Below are 15011 nucleotides of genomic sequence, written 5' to 3' on the forward strand. Positions count from 1 at the left end.
GTGATAGTAAGACATACAGTACAGACCAAAAGTTTGGACATACCTTCTCATTCAAAGAGTTTTCTTTATTTTGATGACTATGAAAATTGTAGATTCACACTGAATGCATCAAAACTATGAATTAACACATGTGGAATTATATACATAACAAACAAGTGTGAAACAACTGAAAATATGTCATATTCTAGGTTCTTCAAAGTAGCCACCTTTTGCTTTGATTACTGCTTTGCACACTCTGGGCATTCTCTTGATGAGCTCCAAGAGGTAGTCCCCTGAAATGGTTTTCACTTCACAGGTGTGCCCTGTCAGGTTTAATAAGTGGGATTTCTTGCCTTATAAATGGGGTTGGGACCATCAGTTGCGTTGAGGAGAAGTCAGGTGGCTACACAGCTGATAGTCCTACTGAATAGACTGTTAGAATTTGTATTATGGCAAGAAAAAAGCAGCTGAGTAAAGAATAACGAGTGGCCATCATTACTTTAAGAAATGAAGGTCAGTCAGTCAGCCGAAAAATTGGGAAAACTTTGAAAGTAAGGGCTATTTGACCATGAAGGAGAGTGATGGGGTTCTGCACCAGATGACCTGGCCTCCACAGTCACCGGACCTGAACCCAATCGAGATGGTTTGGGGTGAGCTGGACCGCAGAGTGAAGGCAAAAGGGCCAACAAGTGCTAAGCATCTCTGGGAACTCCTTCAAGACTGTTGGAAGACCATTTCAGGGGACTACCTCTTGAAGCACATCAAGAAAATTCCAAGAGTGTGCAAAGCAGTAATCAAAGCAAAAGGTGGCTACTTTGAAGAACCTAGAATATGTCATATTTTCAGTTGTTTCACACTTGTTTGTTATGTATATAATTCCAAATGTGTTAATTCATAGTTTTGATGCCTTCATAGTCATGAAAATAAAGAAAACTCTTTGAATGAGAAGGGGTGTCCAAACTTTTGGTCTGTACTGTATATACTTGGGGAGAGGCCATTTTTTTATATGCATTTGTGTGGTTTCTTATAAAAAAGCTTTTCTGCCTTAGGGTACTTTCATACTAGCGGCAGGGGACTCTGGCAGGCTGTTCCGGCGGGTGAACAGCCTGTTGGATCCGTCCTGCCGCTAGTTCATGTGTGCCCCCGGACTGCTGCTGCGTCACCATTGACTATAATGGGGACGGGGGCGGAGTTCTGGCGGCAGCACGGCAGCGCACCCCGAGAGGCAGCTGGACTAAAAGTACTGCATGCAGTACTTTTAGTCCAGTGTGCGCTGCCGTGCTTGCCCGGTCCCCTCACAGAGGTTGTACTTACCTCACTCCCCGGTATCTGCATGAAAACATCCGGCAACGAGAGTGTGTGTGTGTGTGGGGGGGGGGGGGGGGGGGGGGGGGGGGCTGGGGGCGGGTTGCAGCCAATAGCAGGCCATGACGGGGACGGGCTTCCCTAAAATCACGGGTGACACTAGGGAGGCTCGTTCGCATCACATTCTGCTATTGGCTGCCCCCCTCCGGTGACAGGGAGATGCAGTGGAGGCCGTGCCAGTATGAAAAGCTACGCAGGTGCCAGGAAGCGAGGTAAGTACAACCTCCGTGAGGGGCCTGGGCATATGGGGGGGGAGGGCATTATAGAACTTGGAAAACCCCTTTGGGTCCTGATTCTAAGATGTCCAAGGGGAGGAATTATTCCTTGCCTGCTCTGGAGACATATGCAATGGAGCAATACTGTATATAAAAAAGAACCTTAAAAATAGTTTTATTCATCCTTCCAGGTATCCAGCTAGTGCTGGGTTCTTTTTTTGTGGCCAATAATGGTGGTACTTCCTACTAATCTCAAGGCTGTGCAGAAATTTCTATGATTTGCCAACTACTATAGGATGTTCATTAGATCTTTATCCTCCATAATGGTTCCCATTATTGTTCGAAATAAAAATGGAGACAATGCTGCTGACGGGTCTTGTGAAGCCCTTGTTTGTCTTTTAGATAGTGATAACCTATCCTCAGCTGTTATTGGCATTATGCTGTGGGTGATTACAGTGGTCATGTCCCATGCAGTCAGTCTGGAGAGTATCACCCTACTGCTGAATGGAAAAAATAATAAAATACTGACCAGGCAATAACCATATCTAGCCAGTGACTCGCAGGTAACGCATTCTCTGACTGGAGGTTTTTGCTTTCCCCATCTTCTCATCTGGCCCAGGCCATCATGATAACTTCTTCCAGCTACCATTCTTGTGTCTGTAGAGTTTGCCGTTCAGACATCTATCTTTGGCTCCATGCTTTCCCAGCACTTCCATATTTTTTGTACAACCCCTGCATTCTACTGCCTCCTTTAATAGGAGGAAGCATAGGCAAAACGTGCGCTGGGGTGAAGGTCCCTGCTGTAATCCTGGTCTGTAAGACTTCCAGCTTTGTTTGCATCTTAATGTTTTATGCTGCCTTATTGTTTGTAAATTATGTTGGTTATAGGAGCCCCTACTGGGCTTGGATTTTATTTGATTAATTATATAGGCACTAAGAAGAAGTACATCAGCGACTTAAAAATATTAAAATAGACAAATCGTCAGGACCAGATGGCATACACCCCGTATCCTAAGGGAATTAAGTAATGTCATAGCCAGACCCTTATTTCTGATATTTGCGGACTCTGTACTGACAGGGAATGTCCCACAGGATTGGCGCATGGCAAATGTGGTGCCAATATTCAAAAAGGCCCCAAAAACAGAGCCTGGAAACTATAGACCGATGAGTTTAACATCTGTTGTGGGTAAACTGTTTGAAGGTTTTCTAAGAGATGCTATCTTAGAGCATCTTAACGGAAATAAGCAAATAACGCCATATCAGCATGGCTTCATGAGGGATCGGTCATGTCAAACTAATTTAATCAGTTTCTATGAGGAGGTAAGTTCTAGACTTTACAGCGGCGAATCAATGGATGTCGTATATCTGGACTTCTCCAAAGCATTTGACACTGTACCGCATAAAAGGTTAGTATATAAAATGAGAATGCTCGGACTGGGAGAAAACGTCTGTATGTGGGTAAGTAACTGGCGGAGGGATAGAAAACAGAGGGTGGTTATTAACGGTACACACTCAGATTGGGTCACTGTCACTAGTGGAGTACCTCAGGGGTCAGTATTGGGCCCTATTCTCTTCAATATATTGATTAATGATCTTGTAGAAGGATTGCATATTAAAATATCAATTTTCGACAGATGACACTAAACTGTGTAAAGTAATTAACACTGAAGAGGACAGTATACTGTATATATACACTACAGAGGACAGTATGCTGTATATATACTACAGAGGACAGTATAATATATATATATATATATATATATATATATATATACACACACACACACACTGCAGAGGACAGTATACCGTATATACACTACAGAGGACAGTATACTGTATATACTACAGAGGACAGTATACCGTATATATACTACAGAGGGCAGTATACTGTATATATACTACAGAGGGCAGTATACTGTATATATACTACAGAGGACAGTATACTGTATATATACTACAGAGGACAGCATACTGTATATATACTACAGAGGACAGCATACTGTATATATACTACAGAGGACAGTATAATATATATATATATATATATATATATATATATACACACACACACACACTGCAGAGGACAGTATACCGTATATACACTACAGAGGACAGTATACTGTATATATACACTACAGAGGACAGTATACTGTATATACTACAGAGGACAGTATACTGTATATATACTACAGAGGACAGTATACCGTATATACACTACAGAGGACAGTATACCGTATATACACTACAGAGGACAGTATACCGTATATACACTACAGAGGACAGTATACCGTATATACACTACAGAGGACAGTATACTGTATATATACTACAGAGGACAGTATACTGTATATACACTACAGAGGACAGTATACTGTATATACACTACAGAGGACAGTATACTGTATATATACTACAGAGGACAGTATACTGTATATATACTACAGAGGACAGTATACTGTATATACTACAGAGGACAGTATACTATATATATATATACTACAGAGGACAGTATACTGTATATATACTACAGAGGACAGTATACTGTATATATACTGAAGAGGACAGTATACTGTATATATACTACAGAGGACAGTATACCGTATATACACTACAGAGGACAGTATACTGTATATACACTACAGAGGACAGTATACTGTATATATACTACAGAGGACAGTATACTACTACAGAGGACAGTATACTGTATATATACTGAAGAGGACAGTATACTGTATATATACTACAGAGGACAGTATACTGTATATATATACTACAGAGGACAGTATACTACTACAGAGGGATCTGGATAGATTGGAGGCTTGGGCAGAGAAGTGGCAGATGAGGTTTAACACTGACAAATGTAAGGTTATGCACATGGGAAGGAATAATGCAAGTCACCCGTACATACTAAATGGTAAAACACTGGGTAACACTGACATGGAAAAGGATCTAGGAATTTTAATAAACAGCAAACTAAGCTGCAAAAAACAGTGTCAGGCAGCTGCTGCCAAGGCCAATAAGATAATGGGTTGCATCAAAAGGGGCATAGATGCCCGTGATAAGAACATAGTCCTACCACTTTACAAATCCCTAGTCAGACCACAGTTCTGGGCTCCTGTAAACAAGGCAGACATAGCAGAGCTGGAGAGGGTCCAGAGGAGGGCAACTAAAGTAATAACTGGAATGGGGCAACTACAGTACCCTGAAAGATTATCAACATTAGGGTTATTCACTTAAACTCCTCTGTGCCCCCTCCATAGTAATAAAGTCCTCTGTGCCCCCTCCATAGTAAAAAAGCAGATTTCTGGGCTGTAGGCTCCGCCCACACAGGCTGGCAGCACAATTTGTGTCTGCAGGCTGAATGGTGGAGCAGGGAGAAGTCTTTCTGCTTCATCATTCAGTGCGCCGCCAGCCTGAAGGAGTGGAGGAGTGCGGGGAGCTGAGCGGTGAGTGACAGGAACGCAGCTCCCAGCAATGAGCGCTTCCATCTGTATTGATGGAAGCGCTTATTGCTTCTGGCACCCTCCTGAGAGCCGGCACCCGGGGCGGACCGCCTCCCCCTTAGTACGCCAATGGTCACTACTCACCTGGGCGGTTATCTGTAGGAATGTCCTCTGTACTCTGCTCATCGTCCTTCACATATGTCTCTGTAACATATATAATGTTCAGATCTTCACCCGGATTCACAAGCTGTGAAACAAACATTGTAGAAGTCATCAGACGGTTGGAGAAGTCGTGTAGAAGGTTTTATATGACCTGAAAAGACGACCAAAAATGACCGGACAGCAGGAGTTATCTGACCCAAATATCTGCAGGTCTCCTGTATAAATCCAATCTGATTGCTTTGTTATTTCAACCAGAAGTTTACAAAGCAGAGGGGGGAGTAGTCCTTATATTCCATCCGTAACATAAAATTGTGTGTATTTAGGGTTACATTATTTGTGCACCTGTTATTCTTGCTAGCCACCCTATATATATATACCAATGGGATTCCAGACCATGCCAATACCACAGGAGGTGGTCCTAGGAGGCAGCTCAGGCAAATGTAGAACCTGACAGTGATGTGGTGATGAGCACTGTGTTACAGAGAGTTGCACCTGTTAAGGACAGGTCAGGTGAAGTGATGAAAAGGCAGAGTTTGGTGCTGGTAGTAGTGTGGAAGGTTATACCGTGTGAGGTGTCCAAGGAGCTCTCTCAGAGTGTATGAGTGTTGCAGGCCTAAGGAAAGTCACTATGGAGTTCACCAGTGGACTGTAGACAGAGAGAGGGGGGGACAGGAAGCCAGAGTAGAGAGGTGCAGCATGTTTCAGTAAGCCAGCCACGAAATTGCCAGTAGGCCAGAGGACCAGCACAAGAGCATCCAAAGTCCCTGAGTGGTGACTCACAAGCAATCCTGAGTGATGGCTCCAGGAAAGATGGCAGAGAATGCCAAGAGAGAATCTGTTACAGCAATGTTCCTCAACTCCTATACTAAGGACATCCTAAAAACGTGACCAGCAGGTATGCCCTGAGGACTGGAGTTCAGGAGCACTGTGTTAGAGTACAGGATAAATCTCTGGGTCAGATTTGGCTGAAGAAGTGCCAGCCCTGACCGAGAAAGAGTGATCAGTGGGTTGTGCAAGACTTGCTGTCCTAAGGCCTAGTGAAAGTCTTGTTCATCCAAGTCCTGTAGAAAGCGTTGGCTGCTGTGCTCAACAGAGACAATGATAAGCCCATGGATAGCGAGAAAATCCCTCCTCCCGTGGAAAGTGAAGGTTCATATGTTGTCGTGTGTACTGCAAGGTGAAGATGCTGCTGTTATTACTGATGTTATAAGGTAAAGAAGCACTCCAGCAATAATATGTTTTGCTTGTATAGTGCAGTGTAGACTGTTATTAAAATGTAGAGGCCACTGTGTATGCCTAGTACATATCTGTTTTAGTTGATGTATCATTTATGGCATGGTTCTGATATGGTTCTCCTAATGCAACCGAAATTTCCCATCATGCCTCTGCAAAGACAAAATGAGCGGAATGAAAGCTTTACTTTTCCGAAAATACCACCATTGATCAAAACGGTCTTCTCTAAAGTTATTAGCTGTAGGCTACGTCCTGCATCGGAGCCTTATAATGTAGGACACACGAGCATCACTGGTAAGAACAAGGAGTGTGGTTAGTGTCACATGTCCTGCTGATGTCAGGACACATCTCAGTGCCCTAAGGCATCATGGGACAGCAGTCACATGATAAACCAGGAAGTGAGATTCAAGCATGGGGGATACGAGAAAACCTGAAAATAAGGTGGATAAAAAAACACAATTCAAGCAGTAATGGGAGCTACAGTAACTGATGAAAATAAACTTTAGAGTGAAAAGTAGTTTATGACACAACCCCTTTACGGGCAGCAAGTTTTAGAACTAACTAGAACTTACTCTAAATGCAGAGTCTTAGTGTATTCCTATTATTTATTTATTATACTCACTAAGGGCTCTTTCACACTTGCGTTGTCCGGATCCGTCGTGTACTCCATTTGCCGGAATTACACGCTGGATCCGGAAAAACGCACGTGAACTGAAAGCATTTGAAGACGGATCCGTCTTCAAAATGCGTTCAGTGTTACTATGGCAGCCAGGACGCTATTAAAGTCCTGGTTGCCATAGTAGTAGTGGGGAGCGGTATACTTACAGTCCGTGCGGCTCCCGGGGTGCTCCAGAATGACGTCAGAGCGCCCCATGCGCATGGATGACGTGTCCATGCGATCACATGATCCATGCGCTTGGGGCGCCCTGACGTCACTCTGGAGCGCCCGGGGAGCTGCACGAACGGTAAGTATGCTTCTCCCCCGCTCCCCACTACACTTTACCATGGCTGCCAGGACTTTAGCTTTTTCTGAATGGTTACCATGGCTGCCAGGACGCTAAACGTCGGATCCGGCAATGCGCCGAAACGACGTTTAGCTTAAGGCCGGATCCGGATTAATGCCTTTCAATGGGCATTAAGTCCGGATCCGGCCTTGCGGCAAGTGTTCAGGGTTTTTGGCCGGAGCAAAAAGCGCAGCATGCTGCGGTATTTTCTCCGGCCAAAAAACGTTACGTTCCGGAACTGAAGACATCCTGAATGGATTTCTCTCCATTCAGAATGCATGGGGATAATCCTGATCAGGATTCTTCCGGCATAGAGCCCCGACGACGGAACTCTATGCCGGAAGAAAAGAACGCAAGTGTGAAAGAGCCCTTATATAGCACTGACATATTGTCTTTGTAGTGTGGGAGGAATCCGTGCTGCTCATGTGATGCAGCTTCAGCCTGTCTCCCCTGTCTCCTGCTTGTGATAGGTCTCTCCCTGATTGCTCTTATAAGCAGGTGGAAGAGGAGAGCAGTGTGAAGCTGTAGAAAATGCATAGAAATGCACTGGAGATTCAGCACACACAGATAGTATAGACAATATAACTCTGAAGATAATCATATCAGGGACTCATTATCTAAACCTTTGCTCTCCCAGTTTATTAGTAATAGAGTAGAAATGATATCGTCAGCAGCATGATATGTTTAGGGACATAGAGAAGACAAGGAGGAGTAGCTGGTGGGGAGGGAGCTCTCCAGAGGGATCTGATAAATGATGCTGTAATCCTGTAGTTCACAGGACGTCAGCCACACAGGAGAGACTGATCTCCTGTCTGACAGGACAGCAAGCCTCGGACTGGTGGTCAGACTGGAGATCACATGGCCAGGTGTCCATAATCAAAGGGGTCAAAATGTATGGATGTATCTCAGCATCTAGCAAATAGTTGGCGATTTATCATTATATGCATTGATGAAAATGAACATATCTGACTTTTCCAATAATAAACTTCCAATAAGAAGGGTGACTTGTATCTACATGTTCTAGAATGGAATCCGTGGTATGACCTTGGTACTGCCATTCTGGCACCAGGATGAAGCCTCAATCAGATAAGGCAGCCGGAATGGTTGGAGACTGAGACAGCACCCCCTTGTAGATAATGGTTCATGTGCAAAATTGTAAGGAGAATGCCCAAGTGGCAGGTGGCCTTAAAGATGGCCAAAAAGCCTCTTAGTTCTCTGTGCCTTGGGATCTCCATGTATCATACTATTTTCCACCCTTAATCTTTTTTTTTTTTGCTATCCTTGTAAATCCCTTATGCTCAATAATATCTCTACTTTAACCCATTCAACCCTGGGCCATTTTCCGTCCCGGAACTATAACTTTTTTTTTTTCCTTTCACATAAAGTTTTAGGGCTTGTTTTTGAGCCGGTGGCTACGCAGAGCTGCACGCACCATATCAGAGGCGTGCAGCGCTAGTTTGATTTGTTACTTTGTTTCACATCACGCGCCGACTCGTGATGAATTGCTGGCATTGTCAAGCAGGGAAACGCGTCGAGCAGGATGCAAGTTAGGAAACAAGTTTAATATTTAGCCTTATATATACACTAAGGGCTATGTAAATAGGGATTGAGGATAGGGCAGCACTTGGTTCTTAGTAGCAAACCCACATTGCCGCTGATTCAAGTGAGCACAGTGAGAGGCTCCGGTGATCATAAAATTGTGCGACTATTGGTATTGAGCTACATATTGCCAGGGTGCGCCGAGTATCCTCTGCCCTCAGAGAGGTGGGGATCAGAAACACCACACCACCAACGCTACACTCTATGTTGGCCACCTGGTGTCATCGGACCATCCTCTAATGCGCACTGCCATGAGTAGTTAGGTAAGGCTACTTTCACACCTGCGTTTAGGTGCGGATCCGTCTGGTATCTGCACAGACGGATCCGCACCTATAATGCAAACGCTTAGATCCGTTCAGAACGGATCCGTTTTCCATTGCACCATATTGTGTCAGTAAAAACGGATCCGTCCCCCATGACTTACATTGTGTGTCAGGACGGATTGGCTTAGTTTCGTCAGACGGACATCAAAACGCTGCAGGCAGCCTCCAGAGCGGAATGGAGGCTGAACGGAGGCAAACTGATGCATTCTGAATGAATCCTTATCCATTCAGAATGCATTGGGGCTGAACTGATTCGTTTTGGACCACTTGTGGGAGCTCTGAACGGATCTCACAGGCGGACTCAGAAACGGCAGGGTGAAAGTATTCTTAGTTATGGAAGGATGTGTGGTATTGGCCACAAAGAACCATCATGGCGCATAGTAAGCTTCTTTCTCAGTGAATGGTTTCACCCAATATGAAATTCCAAGGGCAGAGCAGACTATGACGAGGAGTAGAGACCTATAGATACATTGTAGGAGAGGAAAAACCTTCTCATGTCTTTCTCAGCCAGCCTGCTTCACCTGCACAGGTAGATGCATTTCTTTCAGAAGCAATAGACCAGTGCTATACTTGCAGGGACTTCCATTCTCTTACTTTATGTTTGTTTTCATCTAGGAAGCACACACAGCAGATGAAGGGAGGGAGAACACAGTTACAGACAGGTTGCTCCTCTGCTCATAAAAAGCTGTGAATAACAGTGCTTCGATCAGGTTCACAAGCTCAACTGTGAACAGTCTTCTAGCTCTCTTTTGCTCAAGACAGACCTTGCCTGACAACAGGCAGTGGACTGCAAATTAGGTGGAAGTGAGACCCCTAGTGGCCATGACTTTACAGGTTTTTTTTCAGGTGGATGAAGTCATATATTTTTAAATGTATTGATTTAAAAATTTGCTAGTTACACCATTCTGTATTAAATAAACTTGTGTGCAGTGACTCATTAAAAGTCTCCATAGGCAGAAAAATGTGACAAGATCCTGACAACATGTATTGTCTATGGTCAGCTGTAATCCTGCCAGCTCCACCTTACTCATTATACAAGGATAAAACATATAATACTGGTGGATAAAACAAGACTGAACACAAGATCTTCACAGTCTTCTACAGATCATAGGGAACATTTCATGAGACCTTATCTCCATCTACCTGATCATCCTGTGGGACATAGTGATGTTCTTCTGAACCATCCTGTGGAAGAAGAGGACTGGGACATCTCTCCGATGCTCTTCTCTCTTTCTTCACTGTAGGAAACACATCCAGAGACTGAATTCATTCCTTACATACAGATAATGAGAGGACGTGTGCATTTAGTCATGTCTATTACCTGGTGGTGTGAGGGGTCGGTGATCCTCCATCATGATGTCCTTATATCCATCTACCTGATCATCCTGTGGTACATAGTGATGTTCTTCTGAACCATCCTGTGGAAGAAGAGGACTGGGACATCTCTCCGGTGTTCTCTCTTCCTTAACTGTAGGAAACACATCCAGTGACTGAATTCCTTCCTTACATACAGATAATGAGAGGACGTGTGTATTTAGTCATGTCTATTACCTGGTGGTGTAAGGGGCTGGTGATCCTCCATCATGATGTCCTTGTACAGATCTCTGTGTCCTTCTAAATACTCCCACTCCTCCATGGAGAAATAGATGGTGACGTCCTGACACCTTATAGGAACCTGACAACACAATGATACAGTCATCACCCAGATCCCTTCATAACATTCCTGTATAATGTCCCAGCATTCCCAGCAGGGTCACCTCTCCAGTCAGCAGCTCAATCATCTTGTTGGTGAGTTCTAGGATCTTCTCTCTATTGATTTCCTCATGTATCAGGGGGTGAGGTGGAGGCCCCATGATTGGGCTCAGGGTTCTTCCCCATCCTTCAGACACAGGGTCCTGACAGCGCTCACTAGAGGTCTTCTTTACTACTGTGTAGTCCTGGTTATGGAGAGACACAGTAATAAATATCACTCCATACATCTCCAGAGTCCCTCACCTCTCCAGTCATGTCCATCTGTTAGTAACATAGATAAGTTGATGTAATGTGACATCATCAGAATCTCTCACCTCTCCAGTAAGCCGGAAGAGGATCTCTAGGGTGAGATTTATTATACTCTCCGCCATCTTGTCCCTGTCCCTATCCATCCTTGATGGGTCAATCAGGAGAAGGATCTTCTATAGAAGATATCCACTGAGCAGATCCTATATTGTAGGAACCTGAATGGAAAGAAGATGAGACGATGGAAAATCCTACAAAATCTCATGTAAAATACAATTACTGGAGATAACAAGAGGAGACATCGGAGGAGATAATAAAGTGTAGATGTATTCTCTCATTTTAAATTGCTCCAATCCAGCACTCTGGCTCCCGCATGTCCACTTTTCCATATGTAGCTTGTTAACTTCCTCCGATGCAACCAACCACTCGCTTTGGCAGTGCTATGTCCCATGTCCGGGGAGAAGTAAACAAGCTGCAGAATAGAAGACAGACATGAAGGAACCAGAGCGCAGGACTTTAGTGGTGAAGAAAGGCTGGGAGCAGGCATGATTCTTTGCATAGTGGAGGTAGGCTGCGGGCATCAGTTCAAAGTTAGGTATTCCATGACAACCCTTTTTAAACAATTTTAAAAGGACAACTTCCCAAAGCACTTGGAGACATGGTTGTCATGGGCAAATTCTTCCCAATGCAACAGTTGGCCAGTTTGATTTAACCCAAGAAAGGCAGTTCTTTGAGCGTGAATGATCATTTCTTTAGCTTAGTATACAAAGAATTTGCCCATTGATCGAGTAAGATGGAAGAAACATTGCGTGACTGGCTCCTCAGTTCTTTGGAAAAGATCAGCATATGATCCACATACAGAAGAAAATACAGATATAAGTAAGAAATTGTTTATAAAATGCAGAAAAATTTCCCAGGCGCTCATACTGCACATCACGATTATTCCGTACAGTCTTCCACTCAACTCCCTTATTGATCCAAACTAAATATGCTCCACAGAGATCCATCTTGTTAAAACATTAATATATATAATTCAAATGTTATACAATGAGAGGTAGCAGCTATCTGTAAGTTTCAGTCCTCAGCCAGACAACAATGGTCTATGAAGGACTTCAAGGATCCATCTTTATTCTTTTTGATGAAGAAAACTATACCAGCAGAAGAGGTCTGCAAAGTAGACATCGCCTCTGACTCAACGACAAAAGAAGCAACCCACCGCTTGGAGGCTCAGTACCCAATATTGAGGGATAGCACAATGAAAGAAAGGGGTGAGGTGAAAGGGTCTCCACCTTGAGAATACATCAGCAAACTCTTAGTAATGAGAGGAAATCGCACTTTCCAGGAAGACCGGCCTGGAAACAGACGTAAAAGATTACTGAAACAGTTTTGAAAACAAGTTTATCCGCATTGGTCAATCTGATCAGATAGCTTACATAATCTACATACACTACTCACAAAAAGTTAGGGATATTTAGATTGTGGGTGAAATTTCAGGATGAACCTAAAATGCAGTCTAACCTTTACAGGTGAACTTTTTGTGACCTTCTCTAAACTTTTGAATGCACATGTCCAACTGTTCAATGTTTCAGGACTTTTTGCACAACTTGCTGTTCTCTAACAAAGAACTTAACAGCAAAATTCACAACAGGCGTTTGATCCACAAATCTCCCAATACATTTCCTGGTTCAATTAGAATTGGTATTTAAACAGTCCTCCTCATCATGCTGTTCACATTTTGACATCATGAGACCAAGACGACACATAACTATTGATCAACAGTATAGTTCTAATTTGCAGCTTGTGAACCAAGGTGTCCTTAATAGGGATGAATAATCCTAGATGTGATTGCTGTTCAATGTCCAAACCCAGTTGTTGAAAATCGTGACAAATTAAGTGTTACTTTGCACTATCCTAGAAGGGTATACAGGTCTTACCTGCTTCCAGGTATCGCGGTACCTCGCTGCGAGATACAAGCTTGATTTCCGTCACAGACCACGTGACATGCCGGCGTCTCCCTGAACAGCGTGGAAGAGTACGTATAGCAGCGATTCTCATACCGGGTATGTAATGCTGCATTTTTGGACACAGTAAACTGCAACCTACCTGGAAGCAGGTAAGACCTGTATACCCTTCTAGGATAGTGAAAAGTAACGGTGTGGTCTGCGTGGTAGACGACCTGCAAGGGTACCTGACCACAGGCTTCATCGTTGTGCATGGACCAGGGAGCATCTACGTTGGACAAGGAACCAGTGGGCCTCAGTGCTGTTCACCGATGAAAGTTGATTCACACTGTGCAGAAATGATGGCCACCAACGATGTTGGAGATGTCAAGGAGAATGCTTTGCATCAGGTCACTGAGCGTTTGGTGGTGGTGGTGGTGTTACAGTGTGGGCAGGTGTGTCTAACCAATACAGAACTGCTATACACTTTCTGAATGGTCCAGTGACAAGCCCACACTACTTAAATAACATCATTAATCCAGTCATTGTGTCTCTGCATGAACAACACAGGCCTAACTTAATCTTTAATTTCATCTTTTATAATGCGCCAGCTCACCAAAGTCGTATCATTAGGGAAAGGCTGCTGGAGACTGGGGTACCTTAAAGGGGTTATCCCACTTTGCGTTTTCATACTTACCTGCTGCCACCGCGCGTTCACTTAATGGATTCTGGCTGGGGGCGGGCTTCATCTTGATTGAAGTCTTCTCCCGGCCGGGCCGCGCACTGGACTGAACGCGCACGCTGCCGCGCATGCGCAATAGGACTTATTTCTGGCCAGTATAGTACAGAGCCGGCGTGCGCATTCGCAGCTCTGTACTATTCTGGCCGGGAAGAAGTCACCGTCGCGCATGCGCGGCAGCGTGCGCGTTCAGGACAGCGAGTGGCCCGGCCGGGAGAAAAGAAGGAGTCTTCTGGGCAAGCGCGACCATCGGGATTTTGCAGAAGAGCGGTGGTCGTAACCAGGGGAGACCGAGTCACAACAATAAGGTAAGTGGGGATGAATTTTATCCTAATCGGTGGGAATTTGTTAATAAAGTATATTTACAAAAATGATCACTGTCAAATCATTAACAGATTTAACAGTGATCATTATGATGGGATAACCCCTTTAAATGGAGCGGCCTGCACTTTCTCCAGACCTGAATCCCATTGAAAACCTATGGGATCAGCTGGGAGTCACCATGTAGAGGCTCGTAACTCTGTATCCCAGAACTTCAATGACCTGAGGACCCTTCAAGAAGAGTGGGATGCCATGCCTCAGCAGACAATAAGTCGACTTGTGAACAGCAGGAGACCTCATTGTCAAGCTGTAATTGATGCTTAAGGCCACATGACAAGTTACTGAGACACTGACATTTTGTGGGGATATACCCAGCACTGGGGTTGGCTTTTGTTTCAATAAATAGTTTGAGATGAGATCATCATTGCTTCTTCTACTTAAATGTCCTACTTTCATGATATAATATCACGGGAGCGGGAACTTTTTATGTTTTCCATAAATTTCACCGGAAAGCCAAATACCGTATTTTTTGCCCCATAAGACGCACCCCCCCCCCCCAAAAAAAAGTGGGGGGAAAATGCCCCTGCATCTTATGGGGCGAATGCTTCCATTTTACATCGCAGTCTGCGACGCTGCAGCATCGCAGACTGCGATGTATGAGCCGGGAGAGAGGAGGGGCTGGAGTCCCGA

At 44.2% G+C, this 15011-nt stretch overlaps 1 pseudogene; it reads right to left on the reverse strand.

Annotated features, from left to right (window-relative positions):
- The window catches only part of LOC121005796, a 119726-nt pseudogene extending 114525 nt beyond the window's left edge, over positions 1 to 5201 (reverse strand).
- Between the last annotated feature and the right edge of the window lie 9810 nt (positions 5202 to 15011).

The sequence above is a fragment of the Bufo bufo genome, chromosome 6, assembly GCF_905171765.1.
Source record: "Bufo bufo chromosome 6, aBufBuf1.1, whole genome shotgun sequence".
NCBI classification, from domain to species: Eukaryota; Metazoa; Chordata; class Amphibia; order Anura; family Bufonidae; genus Bufo; species Bufo bufo.